The sequence below is a fragment of the Dinoponera quadriceps genome, unplaced genomic scaffold (genome assembly GCF_001313825.1).
Source record: "Dinoponera quadriceps isolate SergipeBrazil2010 unplaced genomic scaffold, ASM131382v1 scaffold2167, whole genome shotgun sequence".
Classification (NCBI taxonomy): Eukaryota; Metazoa; Arthropoda; class Insecta; order Hymenoptera; family Formicidae; genus Dinoponera; species Dinoponera quadriceps.
In genome coordinates this window covers 2,078,254-2,093,088 of record NW_014556702.1, presented here as the reverse complement: position 1 = coordinate 2,093,088, position 14,835 = coordinate 2,078,254, and the positions used below count along the sequence as shown (strand labels likewise).

Sequence of the window (14,835 nt, the reverse complement as noted above, 5' to 3'; positions counted from 1 at the left end):
TTTCCGGGGGAAAGCATTACATTCAAGGACGGTCGATAATCCAATTAATCCGCAGTACCTCGGACCGGTAATCCCGGCGCGCGCTTGTAATTAAGGAACGGGATATAAATCGCATAAAGAGCACACATATAAACACACACACACAGACATGATGATGTCGTGAGGGTGGTGGTGGTAGCAAAATCGACGCGAGGCGTATCTAGTTGGCAAGTTAAACATGATGTGCGGTCAGGAAAATGGTCTCGTAAAAACTCCCGCTGAGACGACGTTTCCATTCGCGCTCTGTTTCCTGGAAGAACGCGGTTTCCCTCTGAGTTTGTCGTGCGCCGTAATGAAAGCTTACGTTCCCCGCCGATCTCGTTCGCGGGTAAGAAAGGAAAAACTTGGCCGCATGGAAAATCGCACGGTATCTATCTGGGATGCGGTATTACGATCCGTCTCATAACGATCGTCCCGCAATGTCGTACAATTTTAAACGCGCATTGTCGTTATGGTGAAAGAGGAGAAGACGGAAGAGGAAAAAAAGAAAATTCAAGATGATAATCTTTATGATCGTCTGTTATTTGATATTATCTCGAGAAGGTGAAATTACTCACCCTCGTCTCTCCCTTTGATTTTCGTCTTAATTACTTGCTCGGCCATAAAGTAATTTGCTTTGTGGAGACCGGGAGGTGTCCCCTGCTTTGTACGAATTTCCTTAGTCGTACCGAGACGAGCCGGATAATTAGGGATGGGCGATACAAAATATCGATATTTCGTGTCGTTACGTATCACTAAGTAAAATCGATAGACCAAAAATATCTAATAGTATGTATCGATACTGTTAATATTTCTATTATCAAGTGCATTCTATGCATTAAATATATATATATATATATATATATATATAAAATACCAACATATCGGAACCCAAAAGTATTGATATTTGAAGTACAGATACCGTATCGTCCGTTCTTACCGGGAAGCAAATATTCGCATGACGAAGCGATACGCGATACAAAGTAGTAATAATTCTTCCGGTCCATCGAGCACTAATAGCGCCGTCCGCTCGGAATCATCCGTTCGAACGAACGTAAACTGCGAACAACGTTTCCTCCGTTCTGACGTCGTAATTCAACGTGGCCGACGTGCAGGTATCGCCGTCGCTCGTGCGCCGAAGTATAAATCGCCCGAAGTGCAGTCGGCGCGCAGTAAATTCGAGTCGGTGGTGTTGCTGCACGCTGCGCCCGCCGGTGCTGGCGGGAGCGAGAGGAGAGGCGGTTAACAACCCGACGAAGCTCTCGCGCTAATAATATTCTAGGGAAATATTCTCTTGCTCGCGTGCGGCGCAAAGGCGCGGATGATAGGTCGCGCGTATCCGATCGATAGCCGGAGGATGTGCGGCGTAAATTCGGAAATTTAATACCGCCGTTGGCTGATAGTTCTCGCCGAGTGAATCTACCCCCGCGTGCCGAATGTACGGGGTGTGCCGCGGACACCTCTCGTGTGCGCGTCTTTCTTCCCCGACTACAAATTCCCCAGGAGCTTGGCATGCGCGAAGAGTGTCATTTGTTTCGACCTCGAGGAGTAGACACGGTCCTCGAGTCGAGCGGTCGAGAAAGAGAGAGAGAGAGAGAGAGCGAGCAAGTAAAAGGGGTTGCTTCCACCGTGGCATTCGTGGATACCTTCCGTAATCTTGATCCTCGGTAACGTCGACACCATGAATATAGTTAGGTCGAGTTTAACAAGCGCCGACAAAGATTCCCTCGGGACTTATCAAGGCATTCTACGGCGACGGGGAGGCGCAGAGATGCGGAAAAGCACGGTGTCCAATTGGACTCTTAGCGAGGAAAATTCGATTTCGCGTTACCGGGAATATCTGCATTCGCTGGAAGGTGTTGCTGCTGTAGAGGAGCACTCTGTGTATCTCGGGAAGTGTCGCGCGAACGGGGCGGCGTCGAAGCGCGGGAGAGTGAAATATTCGCGCGGAATATGCGGACGACGATGTCGCAGCGATGCGCGCGGCGACGAGACGCTACGTCGCGAAGGGGGTGAATTACGCGGAAGAAATGCAAATAATTGCGAGGTATCCGCGAGTGGTCGCGGCCGCGTGAGTTATTCCGGCGCGCATCGCGCTGGAATCGCGAGAGAGACGAAGGGACTTGACGCGCTCTCTGGCGCATCGCCAATCTCTGCGTTTCGATTTTCGTCGGCAGAATAGAATTTACGGTCGTGCTCGCGTGTCTCGCGAGCTTTATAACGGGTATTTCGAACATGCGGGTGTTCGAAGGGTGTTCCTTCTGCATAGCTGCTTCTGCTGGGCACAATGGCGTACAATCAAAACGCAATGTATATACGCGGAGACAAAGATAGGTAAAGAGAAAAAGAGAAACATAGAGAGAGATAGAGGGAGTCCCTTCCCGGTTAATCGCCCCTTTCTGAATGCTCGTGAATGCTCCGAACGAGCAGAAATTAATTTTTCAGGATTGAGGTTTGCACGCAGAAAACCGAGCGATACAAAACCGCGATTCAAACTTTCATCCGCCCAGCCGTCAACGATACATTTTTATAGATATATGGAATATGAATCGCACAGAACTTTTACATACGCGTGTTCGCACGAACAAACCATTTCTCTTAGAGATATAATTACGATACTTCGTTTCAGGTATTTTTGACATACAAAAGATAAGGTTTTTTAATTGAATCGGTCCTTCATAAAATATCTCTCGATTAGTTTCATTCGACGTTCTCTTAGACGGTTCCGAGGAGACAATTTTGACCGTAAGATCGCAGAGAAATCGCCGACGACGTCTCGCCGATATGAGATATCGATGTTTAATGGATAAAATTCCCGTATGACCGGTCAATATGCATCATGATGGATTATGCTAAGCAAATGCAAATTGTTATACCGAGTTTTAAACTCGTTACACTTAAACGGGCAAGATTCAGGATTACTTCACTTTACCCCGCTGTTCCGCCGTTCGCCTAATTATTCATTTAATTATTCATCTTGCCGTTGAAAGCGTTCGCGAAAAGTGGAGAAATTCCTTACGTCCAGGCTGCATTAAATTATGCATTGGGGCAATCAAACGAACGTCGCCCTTTCAACCGAAACTAGACGTTATTAACTACGTAATAATTTTGCCAATACATTTTCTGAATTATTAATGTTATTATTAATCTGAAATTATTCGACGATGCCGAAAAAGATTTGCCTTTCTCTTTTTTTCTGATTTAGCTTTATCTATTTTTCATTCCTATTATTATTATGCTCCAAATCGTGTTGTGTTCTCTTAAATATTTACTTTATGATAACAGCAACGTTTCTGTATAATAATTACATTTCCTACATTATATCGAGGTTTTCAATCACGGAAATACGTTGCGCGAACGTGTGTTGAGAAACTCGTTAAATCCCTTTTACATCTTACCATTTATTATAAACAAATCCCAAGGAGATCGCCAGAGTCTCGTTAAGATTATCGTTTATCTTCGCGCGCGGATGATCGAACGAAAACGTAACAAGTATCCGTTTCACGGGGAAAATATATGGATGATATTTGGTAGGCAATAAATTAACATTCTACGTGCCTGCGTTTTTTGATATAACGTATGAATTCGCAGACAAATTCAGAATGAATCCTTTCTCGGGAAAAGAACGAAAAATGAATGACGTAGATAATGTAAATAACGTATAAACACCGCGAAAATGTTCATTTGCGTTGAATGACGGCACCAATTTTCCATTTTAGCTCAGCTTGACGGATGGCTCGTGTTGAGCGATAGCGTTAGAGGATTTAATTTCATAAGTGAAGACTGTATTTATATTTTATGATTAAATTTCACGGAATTATTTACAATTAAGTGTATATTTACCGGCTAATCTGTTGATAAAACTCTGATAAAATTGAACGAATATATATTTTAATTTTCGGGACTTCAAGTTTTCTCTCCTAAAGGTATTCCTTTAATTGGCAAGTTGAATTTTATAAAATTCATTTTAATTCGTTTATAATAAATGGTAAGATGTAAAAGGGATTTAACGAGTTCAGTGTTTAAGCTGGAGAAAAATGGATTCTTAAAAGTTAAGCAGTGCTATTAAAATTTTGTCTAGGCTTGTCTTGTCTTGACTAAAAAAAATATTATGAAAGATGTTAAATAGTGAAGATATACAAAATTTTTTATCTAAAATCTATAAACAGTAACATAATATTGAAATAATAAATAAATATAATTTATATATAATGATAAGTTATATTGATTCGAGGACTCGTCATTTTGAATTATTTTATTAAATTGAAAGGAGCGACCTCAAAAACTCCAAAATACATCTATTTCTCGTAAAATTTTCATAAAACTTTTACATTTTATCAACTTTAGATCAGCTATATTATGTCCGACATCTTGAATTTTGAATTTTTGAGTTCACCATTGAATAGAGACTTCAAAAATCTTTGAACACCTAGTTTTAAAAATATTGAACTACCAGAAATATCGAAAGGCAGCATCGCGTTTCCGCCAGTCAAGGGGTTGATTGCTTGATAATTGCGGAATAGTCTTTTCCTCGACTTCGTTCTTTGGCGTAAAATATCGCTATAATTACCTACTGCACAAACAATTCCGCACTTCCGCTTACATTAGCATAAGATTTATCGGAAAATAAGCCTTTTTAATTAATTCGCAAGACTTTACTCGTTCGTATTTGACGTTTAATCGCTTAGAACATCGAAACTATCGATATTCTCGACGTAGTCTCGTTTCTGAAATCAGGAGGATATTGTGCTATCTATCTGCCATTAAAATATTCCATGGTAATGGACCAGTCTATAAATTGATATCATAGTTTACGTCATAACGTATGAAATGTTAGTGAACGACAGCGGCTGTCAAAACGCTATGGAAACTAGACAAATCTGCGTTTCCGCTTGACACGAGTTTCACGCTGGACTGACGATAAAGCCTGCGACAGGTTTTATGACCTTTGCTAAACCGAACCAAAGAGCTCTCTTTCTCGTTGGTCGACAGACAGCGAAGCGACGCGAGCGCGAGTTTGCAAGAATCGTTCGCGTGTATCTCGCCCGCTTCTGACATCACATTTCGACATGGTTCATGCGGGCAATATCGACAATCCTTAAAGCGAACAAGCCATCGGATAAGAGCCATGTGTATAGCCGGATAAGAGCTTGGCCATTATGTAATTGAGTCTTGCATCTGCATTGAATTTCTCGACTGCGTGTAACTCAAAAAAATGGTTATATCCCTCTCTCTTTCTCTCTCCGTGTGTGTGTGCGTGTTTCTTTTTGTTCATCGCGTATTATGGAGAGGATAATACGTTAGGTTGAAATTCAGTACCGCTGCTGATGCTGCTTTTGTTTGCCGGGGGATCGCGACTAGTTTTTAATCCGTTGCTCATTAAAACACTACGTTTGCGAGCTGCACACGACGAAGTAACGTTATTATACTGAGCGCACTTTTGCGAAACGTTTCACCGGGCGCGCCGTTGCCATGTACGCAACGATTTCTGATTTCAGCGAATAAATCACGTGAAAAACGCATGCCCTCACGTGCTCACGTTCGGCTCGATCATTCAAGGGTTTAACAACTGATATTTACGATACGAATGCAAAGGCAACGGGCGCTTTTGTTAAATATGTACACTTTGCATACTTTGCATTTTTTATCGCATTTTATTGTGCGGCGCGTAATTTAATACGCGCCGGGTTAATTGTTACTGCATTATCGACGCAGGTCTCGTGTTTCGCGAACTCGTTTAATAAGTTATTTCTCGCGGACACGGGGCATTTTCCGCGCGGTAATGTCTCTCGTAAATGAAAGCGATTGACGTCGCTCGATGGGAATACCATTGATGCCCTCGTGAATAAATTCGACGTTATCTGAGTCGATTAAGTATTGCCGTAGATTGCTACTATCGCCAATATCACTAATTTCCGTAAATTTTTCTTATCGTTATTGGATCGTCGCCGTTGGTCAATTATTCGTTCTCGTAATATTTTCCAATGCTGACAATCGAGTTAGTTAAATCTAAAAGTTATATTATCGAGTACAACTTTGAAATTCTGTCGATTTCAGCACGAATTACGTTTGCTCTGTCTTTAAAAGCGCGTCACGCACAAACTTAATTCTAATATTTAATTTATCGGTAAGTAATATATTTGAACTTTAATATTCATTGAACGGTAATATATGGTGCGCACGCGCCACTCGTGATAGGGTTGCTTCGATTAATTGATTTCGTTATTAATAGTTTACACGGACACACACGCTTGAAATATGATCCTTATCTAAATATAACCCCCACCGTCCAAAATGCGGTCCTCGTTACGGTAAGGTGTTGGCGATGACTCTGTGTATACATAAAGCGCCGAAAATACAAGTAAACCGGATCACACTGTTGTACGAGTTTGAGAGAAACGAAGTTAAAGTCGTTGCATTGTAATTGAAAAAGTACGTATAGCAAAAAGAAGCAATTCTCCATTTCGGCTCTGCGCTAGCACTGTGCCAGCACGTGGAAATCACAAAACACTTTCAGCGTGCGTGGTCTATTTGTATCATGAAAAGTAATAGGCAACGGAACAACTTTTCGGCGTATCCGCTTTAAAGTCTACCACCTAAATTCGCTGTTCCGAAACTGCCTGTAGATCCACCCGCATTTTCTGACGCTTTGTACGCGGGGAAAAATATGTTCCCCGGCAAAAATATTATTTATTCACGTCAAAATCTAAATTTGAATGTCGATATTGTTTCGTTGCTCATTCTCACACGGTTCTTTGCCTTCTTTTATGTCTCAGCTACTAATCGAACTACTTTCCGCAGCGAGGGTATAACGAGCTCACCGTTTGTATCCGCGACAGATTCGTCTTAATAGGCGCGAACTGCGATGCGGCCGCAGGCATGCGCGGAATTATTAAATTGCACTGTACATTGTTATGCACGACACGGGTGATTGGCCCCGTCGTGTCCGCCGACGCTACACACCGGGATCATCATGTTCGCAATCGCGAATGCCGTCGACCGACCGACCGACCAACCTACTAACTGACCGCTGCGACTGGATCATTGCGTTGCATTGCCGGCTCGGTTGAATATCGACTGTAATCAGCTTTGAACCACACGCGTCGCGCGGAATTTCAAAATATGCCAAACAATCCGCGTTCATTTGGTTTTTCGTCCGCCTCGCTCCGCCACTCTTTTGTTTTATTTTTTTAATATTTCCTCTTTTTGCGGTCTCGGCCCCGTTTATGAAGCCGCTGCATCGGTGAAACTGACATCTCGCTCGGTTCCAAACAGCGTTGAATTTTTTCAGCGATAGTCCACTTCGCGCGCACGCGCGAGCGGTATGTAGACTAACTTTTCGCGGATCTCTATGCGAAACGGGTAATCTAAGCGGGCCGGCGCTTATGACGCTCGTGTTTCCCCGTCCTTACTCTCGTTTTCGGAATAGAGCACTTATTCGCAGGGGAAACTAGACCCGTAACGTAGACGTCTACTTTACTATATTACCATGTTACGTATCATTGCCTTACTGTATGTGCAAATTATTCCGACGGTGAGCGTGATGCCGCATTAATAATCTTTTTAATCTCGCAAATGGACATCTTTCGGATTATTAAATGCACGGTGATATCTCACAGCGAATGTGAAGACCTGATTTACGGAATCGCACGATATTATCCAATAGAAGGGATTACGGATAGATATAGAAGCGATTCAAGACAGAAGGTAGAAGTAATTGAAGGAAGAATCCAGAGATCATTAAGATGTCCTTTACTGGGAGAGAAATTATAATTATTTTTGGTGCCAGCCATAACTTTTTTATGGTTTTAACCACAAGAATGGTAGTGACCACATACATGTAAGGTTATTATCACTAACGCTATAGTAACACTTTCTAGGAAATTGGTTTTCCTAACTAATAATTCTTTTATCCGACGATTATATAATTACAAATATGAAATATTTTTCTTTTAGTGTAAGACGTTATAAAGGCGTCTTTTAGACAATTAGACGTGTAAAGAACGTCTTTGAGACGTCTTTTACGCATGTTGTGTGGGAAGGCAGAAGTGATTAAAGACAGAAGGTGGATGGTGATGCATTGCACAAAGCTAAACAGTGCAAGCGGCTTAGATTGAGCAGCATTGACTAAAGTTGAAGGTAGCAGTGAGTTGGGGTCGCGCTAACTCGAAGTGGAAACAGTCAGAGCTGTTGCACAGAACCGGCCTGTGAAGTGGTGGTAAATCGTGTACGACCGTATAAGACTGGCAGGCAAGCAGGCAGACAGTCGGTCGGTAGGAGAGGGGGCTAAGAAGTGTAGCCCGAAGCCAGAAGTGGTTCGGAATTGCACAACACCGGCGGAAAGTAGAAACGGTCTGATACCGTGCGGCCTGGAACAGGCGGGAAGCAGCGGTGCGTTCTGCGTGACGTCGGGATTGTACTCTCACATTGCGGAAGCGCGTATATGGGAGATATGTAACGCGACGATTCGCCGTGTAACGTGTCCTTACCTGAAGTGGAATATTCTCATATCCAGGTATCTGCACCTGACACGCGTAAACCCTCGCCTCGCGCGGGCGAGTCTGAACGTGTACTACGGCCCGCCGATAGGCGAGCTTATCGACTCGCTACGTCGAAAAATATCTGCCGCGCTCATTGCAAATTCAAATGTGTAGTAAGTACACACTCATGTGTGTAAAATTTGCACATAGGTGTGTGCGATTTGATTTTTCGTGTAAAGATTATGCACTTCGTCGTATGAAGAAGTAAATTTACACAATTCAATGTATCACGTAACACGTTTCACCCGTATAACACGATACATTGTACGAATTGTGTGAAAACGAAGGAATGTGTACTTGCAATTAATGTAAACGCGTAACAATATATATATGAAACAATTTTACACATTTTCCTCTTACACGTGAATTTTATGTGTAATTATGAAGAAATACATATATCAGGTCGAAGAGAAAACTCTTAGCGTTTTTCGAGGTTTTCATGGATTTTCTTTTTAACTAATAATATATAATCTTGAATGTTCTTTGTTAGGTTAAAGAATACTGAATTTTTCAAATGATAATAATTACATAATGTGTGTTGTTTTATCTATAAAATACATTCATGGTTATAACCATAATTCTTGGATATTAATTGGCTAAAAAATGCTGGCGAGTAATATTCGAGTTTACACTGAATAGAGAACGACCTCTGTCCGGAAAAAGGCCACGAAATATTGGCTGGATGTTTCGAGCTAGTTTCTAAACAATTAATGTCTAATAAATCCTATACAGTATTAAATGGTCAATTTCTAGCCACAGGAGAAAAAAATTTTGCTGGAACAGCACATTATTTGTTAACTTAATGGCAACGGAAAGATTTGTTATACGGAAAAAGTAATTTTGCTGCTGTGGCGAAACATTATTGCGACAGCGATAAAATTCAGTTGGCATAACCAAAAACTTATATTCTTAACAAATCTTTTTGTTGTGTGCTATGTTAGCAAACAATTTGCTGTTCCAGCAAAATTGCATTCTTCGTGTCTGTGACTAGTTTTTCCGACAAATTTTTCTACTCGGGTATTTAATGGTACGTATTTTTTACCTGAAAAGATGAAAGAGGACAAGGAAATATAATATTAAATACGTAAATTACACGTTCTGAACGTATAATTCAATATGTAAAATGAATGCATTTAACTGTGTAAAAAAACTCAGATGAAATGTTTAGCAAAGTAACACGCATAAAGAGTAATTACGTGATTTTATCGCGTAAATGCGTAAGTGCATAAAAACTACACACTTGCAGTGCTCTCAACGCGAGTTCGCCGGAAAACGTCGAGATCACCGGTACGGTGGGGAGGAGAGGGGAGGAAAGAGCCGAATGTAAACGCGTATATTCGTTGAACTGGTATTCAAGTTATACCCGACGGCATTAGCGGCGGAAAATGCTATCTGGGTATCTCTCACTGCCGATGGCTCCTCGTCCAAAGTGTTCTATTTCGAATTTTCGCGATTGTACGTGACGTGATAGCTCGAGGAACGAGAGCTCGCGTCTCGGGCACGAGCTTTCACCGAACTACGCGTATTGTCTCTCTCTCTCTCTCTCTTTCCTTCTTCCGGCAGCGACATAGGAAAATGGCCATTAGCCTCGAAGAGCTTGTCAGAGAATACACAGTCGAAAGAGATCACCAAATGGAACAAGTAGACCGGCTTCTTCCGTGCACTCTCTCCAAACTGCAACACGCTTGTCTAACTAGACTCGCGAAAGACGAGACATAAAAGATGGGGAATGCTATTTAGGTATCTTTTTGTCGATAGCATTTGATCGGAAATATTCGTAACGTTCGAAGAGGTGCATTTGACGTGTTAAATTTAAAGAGAGAAAAAGAAAGGAGGGAGGGGGCAGAGAGAACGAGAGTGGGAGAGAGAGAGAGAGCACGTTTGGAATACGAGTGCAGCGCGGCGCGAAGCTGTCAGGTGCACCTTCATGAAGACGGGCGCCAGGCCTTGACGAGCTTGTCAAGGTACGTATCGGTCCCGCGCGCGCTTTCGTCGGAAAGTGTCGGCAAACAGCGGGAGTACTTTACGTGCTAGTGCATCGTACGGCGCGCTCGCGGGCCACGCTGCTATCCGTGGGCTTCGCTCAAATGTTTACTCTTTCCACCGCAATATCTCCCGATTGGGGAACACGGCGTGGCGCATCAACGGAAGACGAGCAGAGATGTGGGCGGCAGGGAGAGAGAGAGAGAGAGAGGGAGGAGGGGAATCCTCCGTGTGCCGTCGCATGTGACTCGTTACTCCGTCGCAACATCTGCCGCGCGCGGTGACACGTACACACATACACACACAGAGCGAACGCGGAGAGAACGGTTGAAAAAGTTGCGGAAAAAACAAATAGGGAAATGACCTGCGAGCGCCGTGTCGCGCTCGCCGATTTCGTTGATTGTCTGGGCGCGCGTCGGTCCGGCTTTATTTTCAACTTGATCAAACTTGCTGTGCAAACCGCGGGCGCTCGATGCCGCGCGCGATGCGATCGAGAAATTGCACGAAGTGGTTTTTAAGCACATCGCAGATCCGGTGCAGGTAGGTGAGATTTGCAGGTAACACTGACAGTGACATGTTAGGCCTACGCGTTTTTGCTCACTCCCTCTTCCACGTTTTGACGCTATATCTACGGGAGCTGAGAGATCTATACGGTGTTATTTCAGCGTTAAGATCGCAAATGTTACCCTCAGGGTTAATGTATACCGAAAAACCCATTTAATTGGCACAAACAAAAGTTTTGTTTGAATATCGACAAATAAATGTTTTGGTTGTGAGAATCAATATTAGGTACTCCGAACCAAATTTTTTTTTTCATTCTCGTCTCAGAGAACTAATTTTTGGTTAAACAACCAAGACATTTGTTTGCCCATGTTTGAACAAGAATTTTGTTTAAGTTAACTAAATGGGTTTCTCAATATATATGTCAACAACGATTGGTTATATTCGCGAAATTAATTGGATGATTGTTGGTCGACGGTTATTCGTACGCTTCCCGAGAGAGATTTAACGAATTTTCTCTGAGAAACGGTGTTTTTAATCCAAGTTGCTTCGCGGAGTTCCAATATTTATCAAACATTACGGTACACAGTGAGTTTATGCGCCATAAAGTCGAGCGGTGTTTGGAAAATATGCGGGTACTTCGTTCCTTATGAACGAAAATTTCCGACCCCTATTGAAAAAGGACACTTTCATTCGCTAATTTAAGTTTGTTTTTTTAATTTAACATCTTTCGCACACGGAACATTTGTTAAGCGAGGTCAATACACCGTGCAGCAGGCGGTGTAAATCAGCGTTTTTTACGTGGCCAAGTTTAGTGCCCGGTTTGTGACCATTAATTGTTTTTATAGCTTTTGTTAAATGGAGTTTGAAAGATATGTGCTTCCTTCGCGGAAAAACCGACACAACCTCCCTTCCCGGAGGCACGAAACTTTAATTTACGTTTTAAATATTTTACGTAAATTACGTTTCTCCGTGATTTTATGTAACAGTGTGGCACAGCAGAATATTCACAAATAGATAACTTTCGGAAGAAAATCGCGTCTTCTATTTTTCAAATCTCACCGAATCTCGTATATTTTCGTGACGTGACGGCACGTGAAATCCGGAATTGGTTTGGAAGTGGACCGGCGTATATCCTCGAAAGAACTCCCAATTTAATAAATAATTATCATCTTCCTCGTACGTGCGCGCGTGCGTGCGTACGGACTCTCGTACGTTATCGGTACGGTACATTTATCGTGGTAGCTCAGACGGGTAGCAAGAGTCGTTGGTACACGAAAGAGGAAAAACAGTGCCGGCGCAGCGTTGTACCTCTCGCGTTGTTAGCTGATTAAAAAAGGAGAAAGAGAGGGGTGAGGAGAGGGCGGTGGAACAACGCGCGCTGGCCGCGTCGATTGAAAAGTTTGGTGCGCGTTCGGCAGTCGATTCGCGTTCATGAAACTCGCGGAATGAGAGCGAGGCCCCGGCGCTCCTCGGCTTACGTGGAACGCTGCCAGACAAAATTAAAGCATTGAGAGTAGCGGCAGGTAGTCGAGCAAAACACGGGCCCGGTTGGTTTATTTATGTGACAGCGTAGTTATAACACACGCCGGCCGCAGCTTTTCAAAGTAAATGGACGCTCTACCGATACTCCCCGATACCTTCGATTCGGTAATCGAATACGTGTGGTCCGGCGACGGCGGCGAAAAGGAATCCGATTTTCCCGCCGCCCTCCGCCGCGTCGTTACCCTTGTTTTGCCGCGGTAGAAAGTGACGGAGAGTATGCTTTTAATTGTATTCCACGGAAATAGCGAGGGATGATTCTCTGAATTTTTATGTGCCCAATTTACGATCCTCTCTCCCTCTCTCTCTCGCTCTCTCTCTTTCTCTCCCCTTTCATTTTTTTCATACCGACCCGATTGGTCGATATGCTCGTTTTATATCGTCGCTCGCATAACTTTGTACGACACAAGTTGAAATTAATAGTACCAATCTTGGTAGGATCTATACTTTTTTATTTCTTCTTGTTATACGACTCGCTCGGTATCCATTATATGGTAAGTGAGCCAATTGAAAATGGGCCGAACGACATTAATGCGTAGTTGGGTAAATTGCTTTTTGAAATTACAAAGTTATAATTCAAGCTAGCCACATTCTGATCCAGTATTCCCAAGTCCCACATTACAAGCTTAAAAATATCAATTGGAATGAAAATGACAAAGTTGAATGCGACTTGACATAAAAGCGACAAAGTCGTGTCTTACGGACCGAAGTATGGCGAATTAAAGACTCAAAAATAAATGTGGCTAGCTAGATTTAAAGCGAGTATATCCGAGTCGAAATTTCGACTCTATGTTAATATTAATTCTACAATATATTAGATCTACTATAATATACTACTCTACAAGAAACTAAGATAAAAAATAGGTTCAATTTTAATTCTAATAATATAACACCTACTTTGACCCTGATGATATTTTAAATTTCCGTTTATGCTGTTTTAGCGTCAAAATATGTTGTTGAAGGTAGCATTAAAATTTAATCTATATAATTAGAAGTTCAAGAGAGAAGTTAAAAAGTGTCAGTATCGTCAAAGTGAATTTTCATTAATCCATAGGCTGTCTAAGTAGACGCAAGCTATCCTTAAAAGCATCAGAATAGCATCAAAATTTCGACTCGGGAATTTTCGGTCTTCGATCGAAATTTTAGTCCTACTTTAAGTCTAATTTAGTTCTACATTAAGTGCGCCTTTAGTTCTACAAATGAGAACTTATTTCCGCTTCCTCTACTTGAACACTTAACTTGTAGAATTTAAAATTTCAACTCGGGCCTCTTCGCCTCTGCCTTATCGATTTCTTTTCCCATGAATTTTTACACACAAACTCTACCCTCCTTTTAACTATCACGATTAAAAGTGATTTCGTGAGAAATATCGTCTCAGCCAGAAGCAGAAGTGAGACCAGACGAAGAAATTCGGCGGCGGAAAAAATCGCATACGTTCGTCTTACACAATATTCTATTATAAAAGAAAAAATTCATATAATCGCAGACCAATATCAACGTTTTGGCTTCTATCGGACCATTTATAACATAACATTTTATTTCGTCTTATCCAGAATGCATTCAATTATGCTCAATCATGCTTATCAGTCGAACCACTCGTTGGCTCGCTGTCGTGAGGTAATTTTTTCGCGACGTACGTATGGTGCTTAAGTACGGACACGGCGGTGTAACGGTGATAAGCCGGGGCGATAAATAAGTACGACGCTCTAGGCCTGATGGAATGCATCGTGTCGCGACGTGTCTAAGCGAAGAAGAGCCGAAAACTTTTCTTATCCCGCGCCAAGTTCCGTAATCATCGGACTTTCCGCCTCACTTTCCGCGGCACCTGCCGCAGCCGTATTCGCGAGATTGCTTTGTTAGTTATTTGTTGAGGAACTCGGTTCACTGCGACGAATAGACGTTTAATGAGCTCGCTCCGTCGCGTAAAATGTTTGTATAACTTCTCGCCGGTCTCCCTTCATCGGCGCGCATCATTATCCGGTTTCGCGTTAACTGTCGGGGGCAAGCTCGAAAGGACCTCTACAAAGAATTTGTCGGCAATTATCAGTGCATCCCTCGGTCCAGGCATCCTTTGCATTTCCACGGCGCTTTCCAGTCGTTTGTCAGGTTAAGCGACCGGAAGCTGGAGTGTCGTATATTATATTATATCTGCCTCGTGAATCGAACCGCGAATATCGACCGTCTTCTCACGGAATTTCACGGAATTTTGATTCTCGATTCGTAATTGGATCTCTGTAATATCGGACACGAG

At 42.6% G+C, this 14,835-nt stretch overlaps 2 protein-coding genes across 3 annotated transcripts in view; one reads left to right on the top strand and one right to left on the bottom strand.

The window, feature by feature from the left end:
- Positions 1-14,835, top strand: part of LOC106748000 (alkaline phosphatase-like) — a 206,526-nt gene that overhangs the window by 113,141 nt on the left and 78,550 nt on the right. The gene's annotated exons all lie outside the window — the stretch shown is intronic.
- The window catches only part of LOC106748001 (caspase-1-like), a 46,732-nt gene that overhangs the window by 19,936 nt on the left and 11,961 nt on the right, over positions 1-14,835 (bottom strand). The gene's annotated exons all lie outside the window — the stretch shown is intronic.